We start from the raw sequence: 18,417 nt of genomic DNA, 5'->3' as shown, positions 1-18,417 counted from the left end.
AATCTGCCGACCGGACCTCACCGCTACTATAATAAAGTTATTAACCCCTAATCCGCCTCACTCCCGCCTCAATAACCCTATAATAAATAGTATTAACCCCTAATCTGCCCTCCCTAACATCACCGACACCCTAACTTCAGTAATAACCCTCTAGTCTGCCGACCGGACCTCGCCGCTACTCTATTAATTTATTAACCCCTAAGCTAAGTCTAACCCTAACACTAACACCCCCCTAAGTTAAATATAATTTTATCTAACGAAATAAATTAACTCTTATTAAATAAATTAATCCTATTTAAAGCTAAATACTTACCTGTAAAATAAACCCTAATATAGCTACAATATAACTAATAATTTATTGTAGCTATTTTAGGATTTATATTTATTTTACAGGCAACTTTGTAATTATTTTAACCCAGCTACGAATAGCTATTAAATAGTTAATAACTATTTAATAGCTACCTAGTTAAATAATTACAAAATTACCTGTAAAATAAATCGTAACCTAAGTTACAATTAAACCTAAACCACTACACTATCAATAAATTAATTACATACAAATACCTACAATTATCTACAATTAAATAAACTAACTAAAGTACAAAAAAATAAAAAAAGAACTAAGTTACAAAAAATAAAAAAATAATTTTACAAACATTAGAAAAATATTACAACAATTTTAAGCTAATTACACCTACTCTAAGCCCCCTAATAAAATAACAAAGCCCCCCAAAATAAAAAAATGCCCTACCCCCTATTTCTAAAATTAAAAATAGAAAAGCTCTTTTACCTTACCAGCCCTTAAAAAGGGCCTTTTGCGGGGCATGCCCCAAAAGAAAACAGCTCTTTTGCCTGTAAAAAAACCCATACAATACCCCCCCCAACATTACAACCCACCACCCACATACCCTAATCTAAACCCAAACCCCCCTTAAATAAACCTAACACTAAGCTCCTGAAGATCTCCCCTACCTTATCTTCACCACGCCGGGTATCACCGATCCGTCCAGGCTCCGAAGTCTTATCCAAGCCCAAGCGGGGCTGAAGATGTCCCATGATCCGGCTGAAGTCTTGGCCCAAGCGGGGGCTGAAGATGTCCATGATCCGGCTGAAGTCTTGGCCCAAGCAGGAGCTGAAGAGGTCCATGATCCGGCTGAAGTCTTCTATCAAGCGGCATCCTCAATCTTCTTTCTTCCGGATCCATCTTCATCCCGCCGACGCGGAACATCCATCCTGGACGAAGACTTCCCGACGAATGACGTTAATCTATTTAACGATTTTCAGTATAATATAAAAATTGCTATAGTAAACATTTAATTTTTATTTAAAATATTTTTAAGGTAGGAAAATTCTGATTGGATCAGCCAATTGGATTGAACTTGAATCTGATTGCCTGATTCTATCAGCCAATCAGAATTTTCCTACCTTAAAAATATTTTAAATAAAAATTAAATGTTTACTATAGCAATTTTTATATTATACTGAAAATCGTTAAATAGATGGATACAGATAAAAGATTTAAATGTTTTTTTTTTAAACAATTAACTTATAACAAACGCATTACATTATTGTAATAAACAGCTTTAAAGGTTACTATTGAACACTACAAAAAATAAATCAAGAGTATAAATAAATGTATACAATAAACACTTACAAACTCTGATAAGACTTCAAATGCTTTGATGGTACTCCTTTTTCACGTCTATGTAAATCCGAATATCTTTGAAGGCACTGTCTTCTTGTTCTTTTAATTCCAGATACCCGATACATCCTTCGGATTATCTCATAAACAAGGTAATCGTGCTGATCTTGTTTCACAGAGCGAACACCACCTATTCTTCTCGGAAAATATTTCTCCATCCTATAAACTAAAATAATTAGCTCTCCAGCAGTGAATGGAGAAGGTTGAGACATCTTGCTAATGATTTTCAATAAATGAGTTGGACCTAATTACGTAATATGGCAATCAGTTTAGTATATTCTCAAACACGTTTTTTATATAATTCGATATTAATCTTTATATTATTTTATGAGATATGTGTTAAGATAAAATATACATTTTTATCATATTCGGTTTACATATTTTGCGTCATGATTATATTATTCTGTAATCGAATACATGTATATAAATGCACTTAAATTTTTTAATCTTGCATCCGCTATTCGGTAACGTTTCATTGTCTGTTTAAATAATTTTTTTATTTATTGAGCTTGCATTGTAAAAATATAGATTAATGTTTACATAGTTTTTGTAGATTTGTAATACTTTTTTAATTAGGTGTCTTCTTGTTTGAATAAAATTTATATATATTATGATAGAATGTTCAAATTTTTTAATAAATCTATAATTGTTTTAATTAAAGTGAAATCAATCACATGTTAAAAAATTATTTGACTGATGGTACAAATATAAACATATATATATATATATATATATATATATATATATATATATATATATATATATATATATATATATATATATTCATATATATATCACATTAATAATAGAGAGATGAGTGAATGTCATCAATAGAGCGCTGGGTAAGGAATCGTATCGAAATAATTAGAGATAGAGCAATGAAGTGGAATAAATATCCATGGATAGATAGATGCTTGTAGATTACATTAAAGAAGGACATGCAAAGAGTTAGAATTATTGATAATCATTGATAGAAAAAGTGATGCATTGAGAGATATTAATCAATGAACTGAGGAATGTAGAGTGAGATATGTAGACAAAGAGAGAACAAGATTTAGAGGCTATTAGAAAGCTAATTAGATATAGAGATACAGGTAGAGTAAAGTAGAGATTGATAGCGGCAGAGAGAGAGCAGAAAAGATAGATATATGTTGATAGAAAAACACTAATTTTAAAACATCGATAGAGATCAAGATAAAGAGATCGCAAGAGAAGGGAAGAGTCAAGTTGAGTGACAGAGATAGAGCGTGTCATAAAAATGAGCAGCAAAAAAAAAAAAAAAAAGATGGGATAAACAGAGATAAAAATAGAGAGTCATACTTATATTGAACCGTTGGTACCTGAGCAAATTGCTGCAATGATAGAGATAGTCTAGAAAGATTAGACCGCTCTGTTCCAAAGGAGGAGCAGAGACAGTCAAATATCTGTGGCTCTACCAAAAGCTTAATACCATCTATAATATGGCTGTATTGAGGGTTAAGTGTGTAAATAAGTAGTTTAATCTATATAACATACAATTAAAGGTTTAAAGGGACACTCAATCAAAATGGAACTTTAATTATTCAGATAGAGCATGATATTTTAAACAACTTTCCAATTTACTTCCATTAACAAAATGTGCACAGTCTTTTTATATTTAAACTTTTTGAGCCACTAGCTCCTACTGAGCATGTGCAAGAATAAGTGTGTATGCATTTGTGAATGGCTGATGGCTGTCACATGGTACGTGTATGCATTTGTGATTGGCTGATGGCTGTCACATGGTACAGGGGGAGTGGAAAAAGTCATAACTTTTAAAATTGTCAGAAAAAAAATCTACTACTCATTTAAAGTTCAGACTAAGTGCTATTGCATTGTCTTGTTATCTTGCATTTGTTGATTATGTTGACTGGTCCTTTAAGTAGTTTAATCTTTGCAATTAAAAAGATAAAATGTACATGATTAAATGCAAATCACAGTAAAACAATGAGCTAAAAAATACAATGCATAAACAAATTCATACAATACATAAAAAACATTACTTAAAAGACATAGGATAAACCTATAGCAGGACTCGTGCTTGGGTTAACAAACTCAAGGAATGTGTAGCAAACACTTAGGCTCTGTGGAACAATTTGCCAAAACAACCCAGATCAAGTAACACAGTCTCCAATAAATTATGCACGGCAAAGTGGATTCCTAGAATAGGAATATAAAAAGGAGTATTGCATTGAGCAATAATACTTTTTTTTTTGGACTAACTGTACATGGGAATTAATCATTCTTGATTGTCAACTTATAAATGTTAGTCCAATAAAAAAGTATCTTTGCTCAATGCAATACTCCTGTTATTTAGAAATAGAGATAAAGAGAGAGGGAGAGAGATAAATACAAAGATAGATAGAGATATAGGTAAAGAGAGAAAGAGATAGGTAGAGAGAAAGAGAGATGAAATAAATAGAGAAAGAAAAATATATAAATAGTTGTATTGAAATATATACATAGAGAGAGTGAAAAAGATAGTTAGAGAGTGAGGGAGAAAGATATATTTAGAGAGACCATTTTAATATATATAGAGAGCGAGTTTAATATATATATGTAGAATGAGCATGAGTAAAAAAAATATACCCAGGAAAAATATTGACAAAAGAGAGAGATCTGAAGATGGAGAAAAACAGTGATAAAGAGAGAGATTGATATATATTAAATTTTCATTATCTATTGATTTTCATAATCATACCTATCTTTCTGGCATTTGTCCTTCCTCAAATTTATGATACAGGGCAGACTGTTTAAGAATATATGAATCATGACATGATCCTGGAAATCTAAAATGGACACTCATAATTTTCAAGCCAGCATCACAAACCATCTGGATGTTCAAAGAATGAAAAAACTTCCTGTTGCGATACATTTCTTCTTTTAGATGTGGTGGCCTTACTCTGACATGAGTACAATCAATAGCACCTAACACATTTGGAATTCCAGCAAGTCTAAAAAAATTAAGCTTTACAGAATGCCATTCTTCAGTGGTATTTGGAAAAAAATACAGTTTGAAAACAGTCAAAAGAGCATCAATCGCTGTAGTTAGGTGGCGTTAAAAAGAAGGTTGGCTCATGCCAACAACTATACTAGTAACAGTTTGCAAGGAACCAGTTGCTAGAAAATTTAAAACAGCCAACAACTTCAACATTCCGGGCAGAGCATGTATCCAAGAAGTAATGGGTTCCAGTTGATCTGATATTTGATTGTAGAGCCTTTCGATTGATTCTCTACTCAATCTGAAACTCCTGACGATGTCAATGTCAGAAAGGGCATCAAGTCTTGTTGGAATAAAAAAACCTTGGAATCCTTCTGCACCTTCTTTGAAGCCTATCAATTTGGTGAACCGCTTGATCATCTATTCTTCGTTCCATTCTACGCATAAGAATAGTATGAAACATTGAAATAAAAAGTTCCATAACTGTGATTAATATGCGTTGTAAATGGTGCTTAAAGATATATTTTGCAACAACAGGATATGCGTATAGAAAAGCGCATACATGACGACATACGATGCCCGGATAGAACAGTTGACTGGATGATAAATTGAATCATAAGCGTATATTAGATCGATTACAGGATGTTCGTAAGTATATCGGCGTTCGAGCTGCAGACATATTCCCGGACTTAGAAATATATCCTTTTTTTTTTCTCCGATTACGGTTTGATAAATTTGAAGAATAATTTGGGTGTCAATTTCGAAGCGAATAATATTGAGAATACAGTGTTGAATGCTTGATAAATTTCCCCCATATATTTGTTTCTACATGTGTATAGGTTGAGTTTGTGTATAAGCAAATATATATTATTTTGAATACTAATGTTCATATTTGTTGACTTGCCCTGAAAGTGAGACAACAAATCTCCTTAATTATCTCACCTAAGAGCAATATGAACAGCTAATGCATTCAAGCTAAAATACCATTGTCATTAAAATATTCTAACCTATTCAGAAATAATAAACTCAGCATAAGGGAGAAAACTTTTCTGCATTAAACATACTTTAAATGGACATTGTACTGTACACATTTCCCTCCCTGTTTACCATCATTTTGCCATTTGAAATAGGAAGTCAGGGGACCCTACGCTACAAAAAAATGTAATCAGGGTGGACGTCCTTCATAATGATTATGGGGAGGAAGGAGACCACTACACTATGGAAAAAAAAAAAAAGACAGCTGCTATCTTAAATACCAGTATTTAAGATAGCAGACACCATTAGGAAGGGGAGGGTTAGAGAACTGTTTGGGAGGTATCCCGGAGGTGGGAGGGTAAGTGGGGGGAATCTTACAATGCAGAAAAATAAACAAATACATAAAATGTCATTTATTTAAAAAAAAAAAAAAATTCATACAGGCTGCCAGCACTTAAGATGGTGCCAAGGCATTTGAGAGGGGAAGAGATCTGTTTGGGAGGGATCAGGAAGGTGGGAAGTGTCAGATGGGAGGGTAACTCCTGTATTAAAATACTATCACTCTTATGAGCTAACTAATTAACCCCTTCACTGATGGGAATTTCAGAAGTGGGATGCACAGCCACAATTAGTGGACTTCTAATGACTAAAAATGAATTGCAAAAGCATACATGTCTGCTGTAACTAAACAAAGAGAATTACAGAAAACCTTTTATAACCATTTGTCTTATGACTGCAGTAGTTTTTTTCCATATGATCGCATTTGGCGGCAAAACCGAACACCCTCTGAGGAAGAAGGAAAAACATAGCCTTTGAAACGCGTAAGGGATTACAAACAACCACATATTTATTCTTTTATCCCCATTGGGGGGCTTTTTTATCATTATATGATCTATTTTTGAATTGCAACATTCTTTGTGTGTTAATTACCATTTGGTTAGTCAGATAAATACGATAACCAGTTGGTGTTTTTACACAATCTTTCACTTTACTGCATTGTGGCTTCTGGAAGAACCTGTATTTAACCCTTGAATGTGACTGTGCTATAAACTGCAACTGCAACCATCTACGGGGTTCACACATCACAATTGTATCACAGTGTATCTCAGTGTATCCACATGCCTCATATGTTTGAGGACTTTTAATGTGAGTTGCCACTTGTCTGTTTTTAATCATTACATTTCTTATTAAACGGTTTTACACTATGTCCTTGCTCTTTGTCTCTTTTGCATAACCCTGCGGGAGCGTGAAGGAAACAGACCACCAGCCTCCATTGGGACTGAAAGTCCATACTCTAAGAGGAGAAAGGCACATACTCCGAGAGGAGAAGGAGGAGAAAGGCACATACTCTGAGAGGAGAAGGATACTACTGTCTGGATCAACCAATATTGCCACATCAGGACTGAGGAAGTTTTTACACTTACAAGAGGCGGCAACTTACCTCATATGATTGAGGTTTGTTCTAGTAAGTGTAATACCTACCAGATTGACCTGTTTTTCGTCTATTTTGATATTTAGTCCTTACTAAAACAACTAAATTGACTTTTTGAATCATTTAATAACAATTTTGTGAATTATTATCACTCATATTAACTGGGACATCACATAGTGATTCCATACTACTTTACAGAGTGTCTTCATATAATCATATATATGGTTATTTACTTTTATTTCTTTTTATAGTTTTATATCCAATCATATGTGAACAGGGATTCTTTCCTAGGATAAGCGCTGTTCCTCTCTCTTTCTTTTAATATATATATATATATATATATATATATATATATATATATATATATATATATATATATATATATATGAAACAAAAAAAGCGTGTATGTCAAAGGGTTAAAAAACCTCTCTTTCAAAACACAGAACTGCGCTCTAAATAAACCTATTTTTTTAAAATACAATATAAATATCTGGATGATGCCAAAATCAAAACATTCAAATAATCAAATAATATTGATTCATTGAAAATATATAACAGAATGAAATATATAATGATAAGATAATAAATCACAATAAAAAGGATAAGTTGGTTGGATCCCACGTAATAGTGCAGATCAATTGTAGGTGTCGGCTGCTGTATCTTATTAATCCTCCGGAATCTCACGGAGTAAGGTAGAAATCTAAAAAAATGAGAAAGAAAGCGCACAAAGGCACCTACATAGTGCAAATCAATTTAATTTAAACAATAATACAGGGGTATATTAAAACTGCTCCCCGTAGGGTATCTACTCACAAGAGTCAACCTCAAACTTGTGAGGTATGTTTGAGCATGTAGTTTGAAAGTTCCGCTCAGAACCGCTTGCTATGAAAGTGCTTAATCAAAGAAGTCAGGACAAATCCAACCTGAATGCCGGGTGTCGCTGTCTGTAACTCGAGATCTGGACAAGTATTTCTCCCGGCCTCTTATTCCACTCACATCCCTTTTTGGTAGGAGTTTTTTTGGGATACAATCTTTCTTGAGCAAAATGGTCCGTGCAGATACAAACACAGCTGATCGCAAATAGTGCTGGCAGAATGGTGAACCGCTATATATAGTTTTGATAGGTAAAAAAAAAAAATGCTAAGACGTCTGGTATTTTGGGCAAGTTTTCCCCTGAAATTCCTTGTAATGAAGGGTTTAATAAGTAGTGGTTTAAAAAAGCAACAATATATATTTCATTTTAAAAATACACATAATGGAGCAATTAGGATATGCATTTTATACTTTGTAACTGGTATCACAAGTCATTAGAAACATTAAAGGGACAGTCTAGTCAAAATTAAACTTTCATGATTCAGATAGGACATGTCATTTTAAACAACTTTACAATTTACTTTTATCATCAACTTTGCTTTGTTCTCTTGATATTCTTTGTGAAAAGCTAAACCTAGTGTGATGAGAGCAGGATGTGATGTCACTAGTATGTGGGCGGGGCTGAGGTCCGGTGTCTGTGTCGCAGTTAGTTTAGTACAATCAACCTGTCTGGATGTGTATTGCTATGCTCTGTAATAAAATAGAGTTGTACCATCATTGCTGTGTCCTGCATATGTCCTGCATCTCATGACATGGTGTCAGAAGTTCTGGACTGCGCTTCTGTTCCTGATCGATTGCAATGTCAAAGTTTACCCCACCTGAGCCTTTTGACTTTTCTCAGCCTGCAGCTTGGCCCACATGGCGTCAGCGGTTTCAGCGTTTCAGGATTGCATCCAAACTGAACAAGGAGAGTGGTGAAGTACAAGTTAATTCTCTTTTATACTCCATGGGGAAAGATGTAGAGCCAGTGTTCAATGCTTTTACTTTCCAAGAAGGGGAAGAAGTTAACTTTGATATAGTTATGGATAAACTCAGTGCCCACTTTGTGCCCAAAAGAAATGTGATTCATGAGAGAGCTTGTTTTCACAAACGTAATCAGCGTGTGGGAGAATCTGTGGAGTCATTTGTGCGCAGCCTGTATGAATTAGCTGAATTCTGTGAGTTTGGTGTTGCTAAAGAAGAGCAAATCAGAGACAGAATAGTTATTGGAATTGCAGATGCTGAAGTCTCCCTGAAGTTGCAGTTAGAGCCTGATTTAACGTTAGACGGGGCTATTAGGATGGCCCGCCAGAGTGAACTGGTGAAAAAGCAAAGTGCTGATCTGAGGTCTGAGAGTATTGTGGATGAAGTGCAACAGTCTAGGAAAATTACTAGTGAAAGGCACAGTGTGAGCGGTAGACCTAAAGTACTGGAAAGGCCTAGAAGTGGATGGGCGCAACATGGCCGATGCACACAGTGCTACCGGGCTCATGATCAGAGTGCTATATGCCCGGCCAGAGATAAAAGATGCAGAAAATGTAACAGAATAGGCCATTTTGAAGTGGTGTGTAAAACTGAATACATTAAGGAGATGCAGGTGGACAGTGACCAGGAGGGTCAGGAAGTGTCTTTTGTGGGGTCTGTTGTGGAACGGACAAGCTCAGAGGAAGATTGGAAAGTTACTTTTACTGTAATGGGAGCCAAAGTTGATTTTAAGATTGACACAGGAGCAGATATCACTGTAATGTCTTTTACTGAATTTATGAAACTGCCTCGACAGCCCCAGCTGGCGAAGGTTACTACAAATGTCCATAGTCCTGGTGGCCGCATTGATTGTGTGGGGAAATTTCTTGCCAGCTGTGAGTACAAACAAAGGAAGTTCACCATGTGGGTGCATGTGATCCGAGGACAGTGTGTTAACAGTTTATTGAGCAGAAAAGCAGCCTGTGACTTGGGCCTCGTGGCCAGAGTGAATGAGATCTCTGAAGATATGTTTGGCGAGTTGGGCCTACTGAACTGCAAACCTGTCCGTATAGCACTTAAAAGTGACGCAGTCCCATACAGTATTTCTACTCCTCATAGAATCCCGTTCCCGCTCATGCCTCAAGTGGAGAAAGAGCTCATGCGCATGAAGTCTATGGGGGTTATTGAAGAGGTTGTTGAAGCAACTGATTGGTGTGCCCCCATTGTTCCAGTTGCAAAGAAAAACGGAAAGGTGCGCATCTGTGTGGACCTGAAAAGGTTGAATGAGGCAGTGAAGAGGGAGAGATTTGTGCTGCCGACATTGGAAGATATAGCCCCGAAGTTGGCTGGGGCGAAGTTCTTTTCCACATTAGACGCTTCTAGCGGCTTTTTTCAGATCCCCCTGGATCCAAAGTGCCGCAAACTGACTACCTTTATCACACCGGTAGGTCGGTTCTGCTTATGCAGACTCCCCTTTGGGATATCCTCCGCTCCTGAAATATTTCAAAGGGAAATGAGTTCTCTCCTGAGTGGCCACGTGGGCACAGCGGTCGTCATGGACGACATTCTAGTGTATGGGTCTACAGTGGAGGAGCATGATCAGTGTTTGAGTTGTGTGCTACAGGCTATCAAAGAGTCTGGGTTGAAGCTGAATAAAGAAAAATGTCATTTTAGGAAAACTGAATTATGCTACTTTGGGCATATCATCAATGGGGATGGCATCAAGCCAGACCCCGAGAAAATTCGTGCTATTGAACAGATGAAAAGCCCTGATGTACATGAGCTGAGACAGATATTGGGCCTTGTAAATTACGTGGGCAAGTTTCTTCCAGATTTATCTACAGTTTTACACCCTATCACAGAGTTGCTTAAGAAAGATGTTGCCTGGGTCTGGGGACCCTCACAAGAGAAAACGTTCCTGCATGCCAAGTCCCTGCTGGGGTCCGCCCCAGTGCTGGGGTTCTACGACCCTTCAAAAAAGACTGTGGTTAGTGCTGATGCAAGCAGTTATGGGTTGGGGGCTGCACTCCTGCAGCTGAATGACAACAAACTACAGCCCATCGCCTACTGTTCCCGCACACTGACGGCTGCGGAGTCAAAATACGCTCAAATTGAGAAAGAGTGCCTGGCTGCAGTTTGGGCCTGTGAGCGCTTTCAGCGTTATCTAGTGGGTTTGGAGAAATTTAGTCTGGAAACTGACCACAAACCGCTAGTCCATCTAATCAATTCTTATGACATTGACAAAACACCCTTGAGATGCCAGAGACTTTTAATGAGACTGCTCAGGTTCAATGTTCAGGCAGTGCATGTGCCGGGGAAACAACTGGTTGTGGCAGATACACTATCCAGGCTCCCGCTGGCTGCTGCTGAAGAATCCTCCACGGAATCGGATGTGAAAGTGTATGTTGATTCAGTTCTGGCCTCTAAGTCCATTTCTTCAAGGAAACTGGAAGAGATAAAGAAAGAGACATATTTGGACACAGATCTGCAAGAAGTTATAAGGTACATAAAAGATGGCTGGCCCGAGAGCCGGGCAGCCTGGATGTCTTTAAATGCTTACCAGCCAGAGAGGTCGCAGCTCACGGAGCTGGAGGGGTTGGTGCTGTTCCAAGACCGCATTGTAATTCCTGTCAGCATGAGGAAGGAGATGTTAAACAGGATTCATGATGGCCACTTAGGCATTACAAAGTGCAGAGAAAGGGCAGCTACAGCTGTGTGGTGGCCTGGGATCAGCTCCGACATTGCAAATCACGTGTCTAAATGTGCCTTTTGCCGGGAACGCCGGCCTACTCAGAGAAGGGAGCCCTTAATGTCTACTCCGCTGCCTGCGGGGCCGTGGCAGAAAATAGCTGCTGATTTGTGTGAACTGCACGGGAAAAAGTTTCTTGTTGTGATCGACTACTATTCCAGGTATTTGGAAATTGCACCCCTGAATGATATCACAAGTCAGGCCGTTATCATTCGCCTGAAGAGCTTGTTAGCCCGCTGGGGCATTCCAATGGAGCTGGTGAGTGATAATGGTATGCAGTTCGCTTCTACAGAGTTCAGTGCTTTCAGCAGGGAATATGATTTTGTACATTCCACGTCAAGTCCACATTATCCGCAGGCCAACGGAATGGCTGAAAGGGCAGTTCAAACAACAAAATTCATTCTAAAGCAATCTTAACCGTACCTAGCCCTCTTGTCATACAGGGCGACGCCCATTCAAGCCACCGGGTTTAGCCCGGCACAGCTGATGCTAGGACGCCAGATTCGCACCACTTTACCCTCAGTGGGTGTCTTCAAGCCGCCTGGCCCTGTTCCTCGGGACGAAGTCCTTAGGAGGGATGAAGAGGCCAAAAAGGGTTATCGTTTCTTCTACGACAGGAGACATTCTCTCAGGCCTTTACAGGAACTGAAAGTGGGCCAAAGTGTCAGAATTAAACTGGATGATGAGAAGAAATGGAAGATGCCTGCTACGGTAGTGGGCCGCTCTCCAGAACCAAGGTCTTACACAGTCCTTACAGAGGGAGGGACGGTTACACGCCGTAACCGAAGACATCTTCAGCCTGTACCTGAGAGTCTGGAACCGGCTACCTCAGTACCACCGCCGGTGGGATCCCCTGTTCTAAGAGAGGTGCCTTCCCCTCAGCAAGATCACAGCGGGGATATATCTTTGCCTCCAGCAGACTCTTGTTCACCATCTTCTGTATCAGAGGACAGTTCATGCAAAGTTACATCAAGCGGAAGAGTGGTGAAACTTCCGGCCCGATACAGGGACTGACTTTAGCTAGAACAGTGACCGGAAGTATGGGCAGAATAATCCCATGGTCACTGTTGGACTAGGGTAGTCCTACCCCCGATGCCCAAGTCTAGGATGTAATTTATTTGTTCATGTTTTTCTAATCTATCTGTTTTTATAATGTTCAAAAACAAAAAATGTTTGTTGTATACCCTGTTGTGTGTACCCCTTGTTATTTATTATATGCAAATGTATGCTTTGCCTTTGAAAAAGGGGAAGATGTGATGAGAGCAGCACTAGTATGTGGGCGGGGCTGAGGTCCGGTGTCTGTGTCGCAGTTAGTTTAGTACAATCAACCTGTCTGGATGTGTATTGCTATGCTCTGTAATAAAATAGAGTTGTACGGGGGCGTGACCTAACTGCAGCCATGATCAGCAGCAAGTTTGTGAAGCTCCTCAAATGAATATATTAATGCATTATCTATCTCCTTTCAAACTCAGACTCTAGTCTAGTAAACACATAATCCAGCACAGGAGAAAGCACAGAGCTAAATAATATTTTTATTTTACTGATCCTATCTGCTAGATTCAAGCTGAACAGAATTGGAATATAGGCCGTGGCATCATCTCCCCCTCGGATATACAGGATATCCGAGTAGAGTAGTATTTACCTACTATACTTTACTTTGTGTACAGGAATCTTCATTAAAGCTGTGAATATGGAGGACATGGGTGAGATTTTAAGAGACAAACTGGAGGCCTTGGGACACTTGTTGGATCATAGATTTACAGATCTCCATGCCGCATGCAGGGAAGCCATGAGCACATGGGGCTTGCTACCGGAGGTCCCTGAGGATCTCGAGATAGCTGTAAGCACAGTACAGACCTTGCAATCTATGGATCCGAGACCATCCATAACTCAGAGGATGGCGCTAAACAATCCTGATCGAGAATGCAGATACATTGGGATCCGGAGCATAGAGCAGCCTAACCTAACGCCGCATGGGGTGTGCGACTCGAGGTATGTGCCATTACCCTCGGATCCGTTAGAGGGGGATGCGGCCGGTCCCCTTGGCGGTGAGGAGGGATTCGCAATTACTCAGGCAGCAAGATGGTGGGAATGTGCTGGGTGCTTACCTTCAGTGGGAAGCCCGGCTTGCGACTTACAGCGGAGCAGCAGTAGACGAAAGTCATCTGCGAGAGAAGTATTCCAGACCCAGTCCTCCATTCTAACAGAGGTGTTGCTCCGGATCGACAGTTATATGGCTAGAGCCACATCTCGCATGAGTCATCTGGTCCCTCAATTCCCCAGACAAGATATCAGCTGCTACTTACCCAGGGACTTGGTTGAGTATACCGGTGACCACTGGTGTTGGGTCCGACTCGGAATCGGATAGTGTGGCACCTTTTTCAGAGCAGATGAGGGCTGGTGTATTACAGGCCCACAATCCGGACGCTATGCTGTAGAGGCCATGCTCTTTTATTTTCACATCAGGCTGCTGGCTGCCTGGAACTCACAGGCCTTATAGTTAGAATTATACTCTCAGATATGTAGACACTTCTGTCTTTACACTTAGCCATATTATTCCTATTGCCTTTCCATAACTCTGCTTGGTGTTTATTTTATACAAATACTAGGAAATCATTAATGTTGGTCCCGTTTACTATGCAAATAACTAAGTCACTTATTATTCTCTACATAATCTCATGTTGAGTGATTGCAGTATGTAAGTAGGGGGCAATGTTATGTATAAGTCTGGGTTTGCTTTTGTTAATGTACATAGATTTGCTTTAGTGTTAGAATTTGTACTTTTATATATAATTGTAGTCGCTGAGTAAGACCATATTTCTTGGCCTCTGGGAGTGGGTGTTTTACCCCTCAGATCCAAGAAATACACAGCATGTAGTCGAGGTATACTAAGTCTCTATAGTAGTCTTTTTTGTAGTATGTATGGCTAAAGATATGTAATTAGTGAACCACAAAGTAAATGTTAGCCTGATTAGGGAGAGATGTAGGGACGATATTTCACTATATGTTATAACATTTTAGGCCTGTTTACGGTTTACCATATACTTGCTATACAGAGTTTAAAGTAATTTAGTGTATATGTGGCAATTTTCTAGTAAGCTGTCATATGCCGACATGTCACAAACAGTTAGTATTAACATGGCACAAGTAATGAGTGACACTGTATTTGAGGCTAGGATTATCATTAATGTAGCTTGCAGACCTTACTTAGCATGCTGAAGGGGTATTTTCATGGAGCACCGAGATCACAGAGACAGACTGCAGTTACTAGTCTCTGGCGATAAATTTCTAATAGACTAACCCCTTTCTATACGTTATCCTGTCATGGGGATATTCATAGTGTTTATCTTTATCTTACCCTACTAGGAGTCTGCTTGTTCCCAATTATCTTTATATAAGGCATCCGATGTGCTCATATTAAATATACCGGCTAACAGGTTGTCACTTAGACATATAGATACTGAGTAAAAAACTCCGTCTTCTGTGTATTTTTGGAGTTCCTCCTCACACCTGCGAAAAGAAATGGTTCCGGGCATTTTTCATTTACATGTAGTATCATCAATTAATTTCAATAATCGTACAAACATTGTTAGGGTCCAAGAGAGACCATCTGTGCTAGTTGAGACCCTCCCCAGCTTAGGATTTTATCATCAGGGTACAGAAGTGACCCGGTTAAGGTTGGGAGGTGTTACATTATATTATAGTTTTCCATTGGCGTTCAAAATTTACCTCTCATCCCTGACTGTATGGTGTTATGCTGAATATCTCAATTGTGAATATCATTCTAGTAGATAGCTTAATTACATATAGAGGTATCACGGTAAATGTAAAACATAAAATAAAATCTAAGGTATCATGAAAATAGCTTGAATAAGATAATATGTGTGTAACTTCATAGACCTGTTAGGTTACCATGTTGATATATATGTTGTCATGCATTATATTTTGTATCACCATTTACCTTAATAAAAAACTTTGATTTAAAAAAAAATAAAATAAAAAAAAAAAAAAAATAGAGTTGTACCATCATTGCTGTGTCCTGCATATGTCCTGCATCTCATGACACCTAGGTAGGCTCATATGCTATTTTTAAGCCGTTGCACTGCCTCTTATCTCAGTGCATTTCACTGCTAGTTCATGTGTGTCATATGGATTACATTGCGCTCACTCCTGTGGAGTTATTTATAAGTCAGCACTGATTGGCTAAAATGCATGTATGTCAAAAGAACTGAAATAAAGGCTTAGTGTGCAGAGGCTTAGAAAGAAGGTAAACACATAGGTAAAAATGATATTAATATGACACTGCTGATTATGCAAAACTGGGGAATGTGTATTTAAGAGATTATCTATCTTTTTAAGCAATAATAACTCTAGTGTAGACTGTCCCTTAGGGGATAATTCAAGTTTACAGTACACTTTCCCTTAATTTGCAACATGTTTTCTATCCTTTTTGATATGTCAAGTTAAAAGCACAGCAGCATTGTTAAATATAAATAAAATTAACATTTACACACAGTTAGATTATGATAAACTAATTTATATTGCTGGTATAATTGTTAATTGGCAACAGAGATTGACCAGTTTTCCAAAGAATGATTACATGACCCTTGTATCCTATTTATTGCCTTTAATTGGTCATTACACTGCTATTTACACAGATTACACAACATTTATTTGTTAATTCTTGAGAAAAAAATAGTCCTGAGTCTGGTCTTTAAAAGTCAAAATGAATATTTAAAAAGTAAAATATCTCCCCTTGTAGAGAATATGATTATTACTGTGAGCTTCTGTTCAAATCACTGTTTCTATTTAATATTAGATATGTGCGTTTCGTTTCATTCCGAATTTAAATTCGGACGAATTTGTCACATTCGGAGATTCGGATCGATTCGAATTTCCGAATTACCGTAGCACTGAATCTAACGAATAAATCCGAATTAGTTCGGATTTATTCGTAACATTCGGATGGAAATGGACTAATCACAATTACACTAGTATTGTACTGTATATTAGGTTATATCACTCTGCTATGGGTTACACCTAATATTACAGTACATAATACTAGTCTAATACACAGCACATCCCACCTAACACATACCGAACTTCCGAATTTACTAATCGAATCCGAACCGAATACATCCGAATTTATTCGAATCCGAAACGAATGCATTTGAATGTATCCAAATTCGAATCGATCTGAAAACGAAATTCGAAAACATACGAATCGATCCGAACCGAAACAATTTTTTTCGCCGCGCACAAGTCTATTTAATATTTGTGATAAGGGTCACAAACCTCTAAAAATATATCTCCTAGCGACAGCAAAGTAATTATGTCAATGTAACATATACAGATAAGTAGTGTCTCATAACCTGAGATGTAAAACTCTTTACAGAACTATAACTGTACGGCTGTGTTTTAATCATCTTATACCACTCTACATTTATCTATTAAAACACTTGCCCTTGCTCCTACAAAATATAGCTACCTCTTAAATTACATTTTTAAAGCATTATATTTAGATATACCTACACTGTCCCTGTCTATTTCACAAGTGTAAAGAGTTGATTGACAATGTGGTATATTGGGGTGTTATTGTAAACTCAATTTTCCATCTGTGCAAATATGCGGAATGTTGATAGTTTAAACTACTAGAAGAAGCCTGCCTTGTTCACGTATTCAGCTTAAACATTGAGGGGATAGAAAAAAACAAATGTGTTGGGCAAATGTGTTTGGATAAAGCCTCCTCTACCTGGACATAAAAAAAATTTCTAAAAATGTTTAAAAAACATACAGCACTCTTGCAGCTTTACACTTTAAACTGACATGAATAACATTACTTAAAATTATGCAGTAGTCTTGCTGCTTAATGAATACGGTACAAATGAGCCCAAAAACACAAACCCCCATTTTTTTCATTTCATTTTTCCAATGCATTTCTAGCTCCCAGTAGTGCTTTGCTGCACTTGAGGCTACCTAGGTATGCTTTTCAACAAAGGATACAAAGTGAACAAAGTAAATTAGATAATAGAAATAAATTGGAAGGTTGCTTTAAAATTGTATGTTATATCTTAATCATGGAATATAAAAATAGTTAGATAGGAGCGCCAAATAAAGGCTAGGTCTTATAGAATGGTAATGTGATGTATATTAGTAGGCACTCATTAATATGTGTGTAGATATGTGAACCGGTCCCAGGTGGAGTACTGGAACTTCAGATTCTATGTGTAGATACCATAAAGGCTCCGTGAATTAGTTTAAATGGTATTTTAAAATTTATTGGACAAAAAATATTAGATAATACAAAAACATAAAAACAATTGCATTATATACATGGATCCATGTTGACAAAAGCTCATGCTATATAAAATATAAAATATTTCCTGCTCAGTCTAAAAACAAGTTAGCGCTATCACAAGACTCAGATATAGTCTGTCTGTGAGCCTCACACTTGAGGATATGTTAGGCTGTACTGAAAGTGTGGTCACACTGGTATGTGACTACGCTGATATAGTCTACGCTAAAAAATACAATTTGTTAAAATGGTGGTATATAAGTACATGGGTATCTTCTAACGAATTTGATGTATGGATATACAAACTGATATAAGTATACCAAGGTATATAAGCACGTGGGTACCTTCTAATACATAGAAATTGTTATAAGTATCCAGGGTACATATGGAAATATAGAAAAATAATACAAAAATCAAACCATTGTTAGTGATTGTCATTCAGAAAATAATAGTGGAATTTGTGATGCGTGATGAGAAGAACACGGTGTAT

The sequence above is a fragment of the Bombina bombina genome, chromosome 4 (genome assembly GCF_027579735.1).
Source record: "Bombina bombina isolate aBomBom1 chromosome 4, aBomBom1.pri, whole genome shotgun sequence".
NCBI lineage: Eukaryota > Metazoa > Chordata > Amphibia > Anura > Bombinatoridae > Bombina > Bombina bombina.
Note: the sequence above shows the minus strand (reverse complement) of the source record.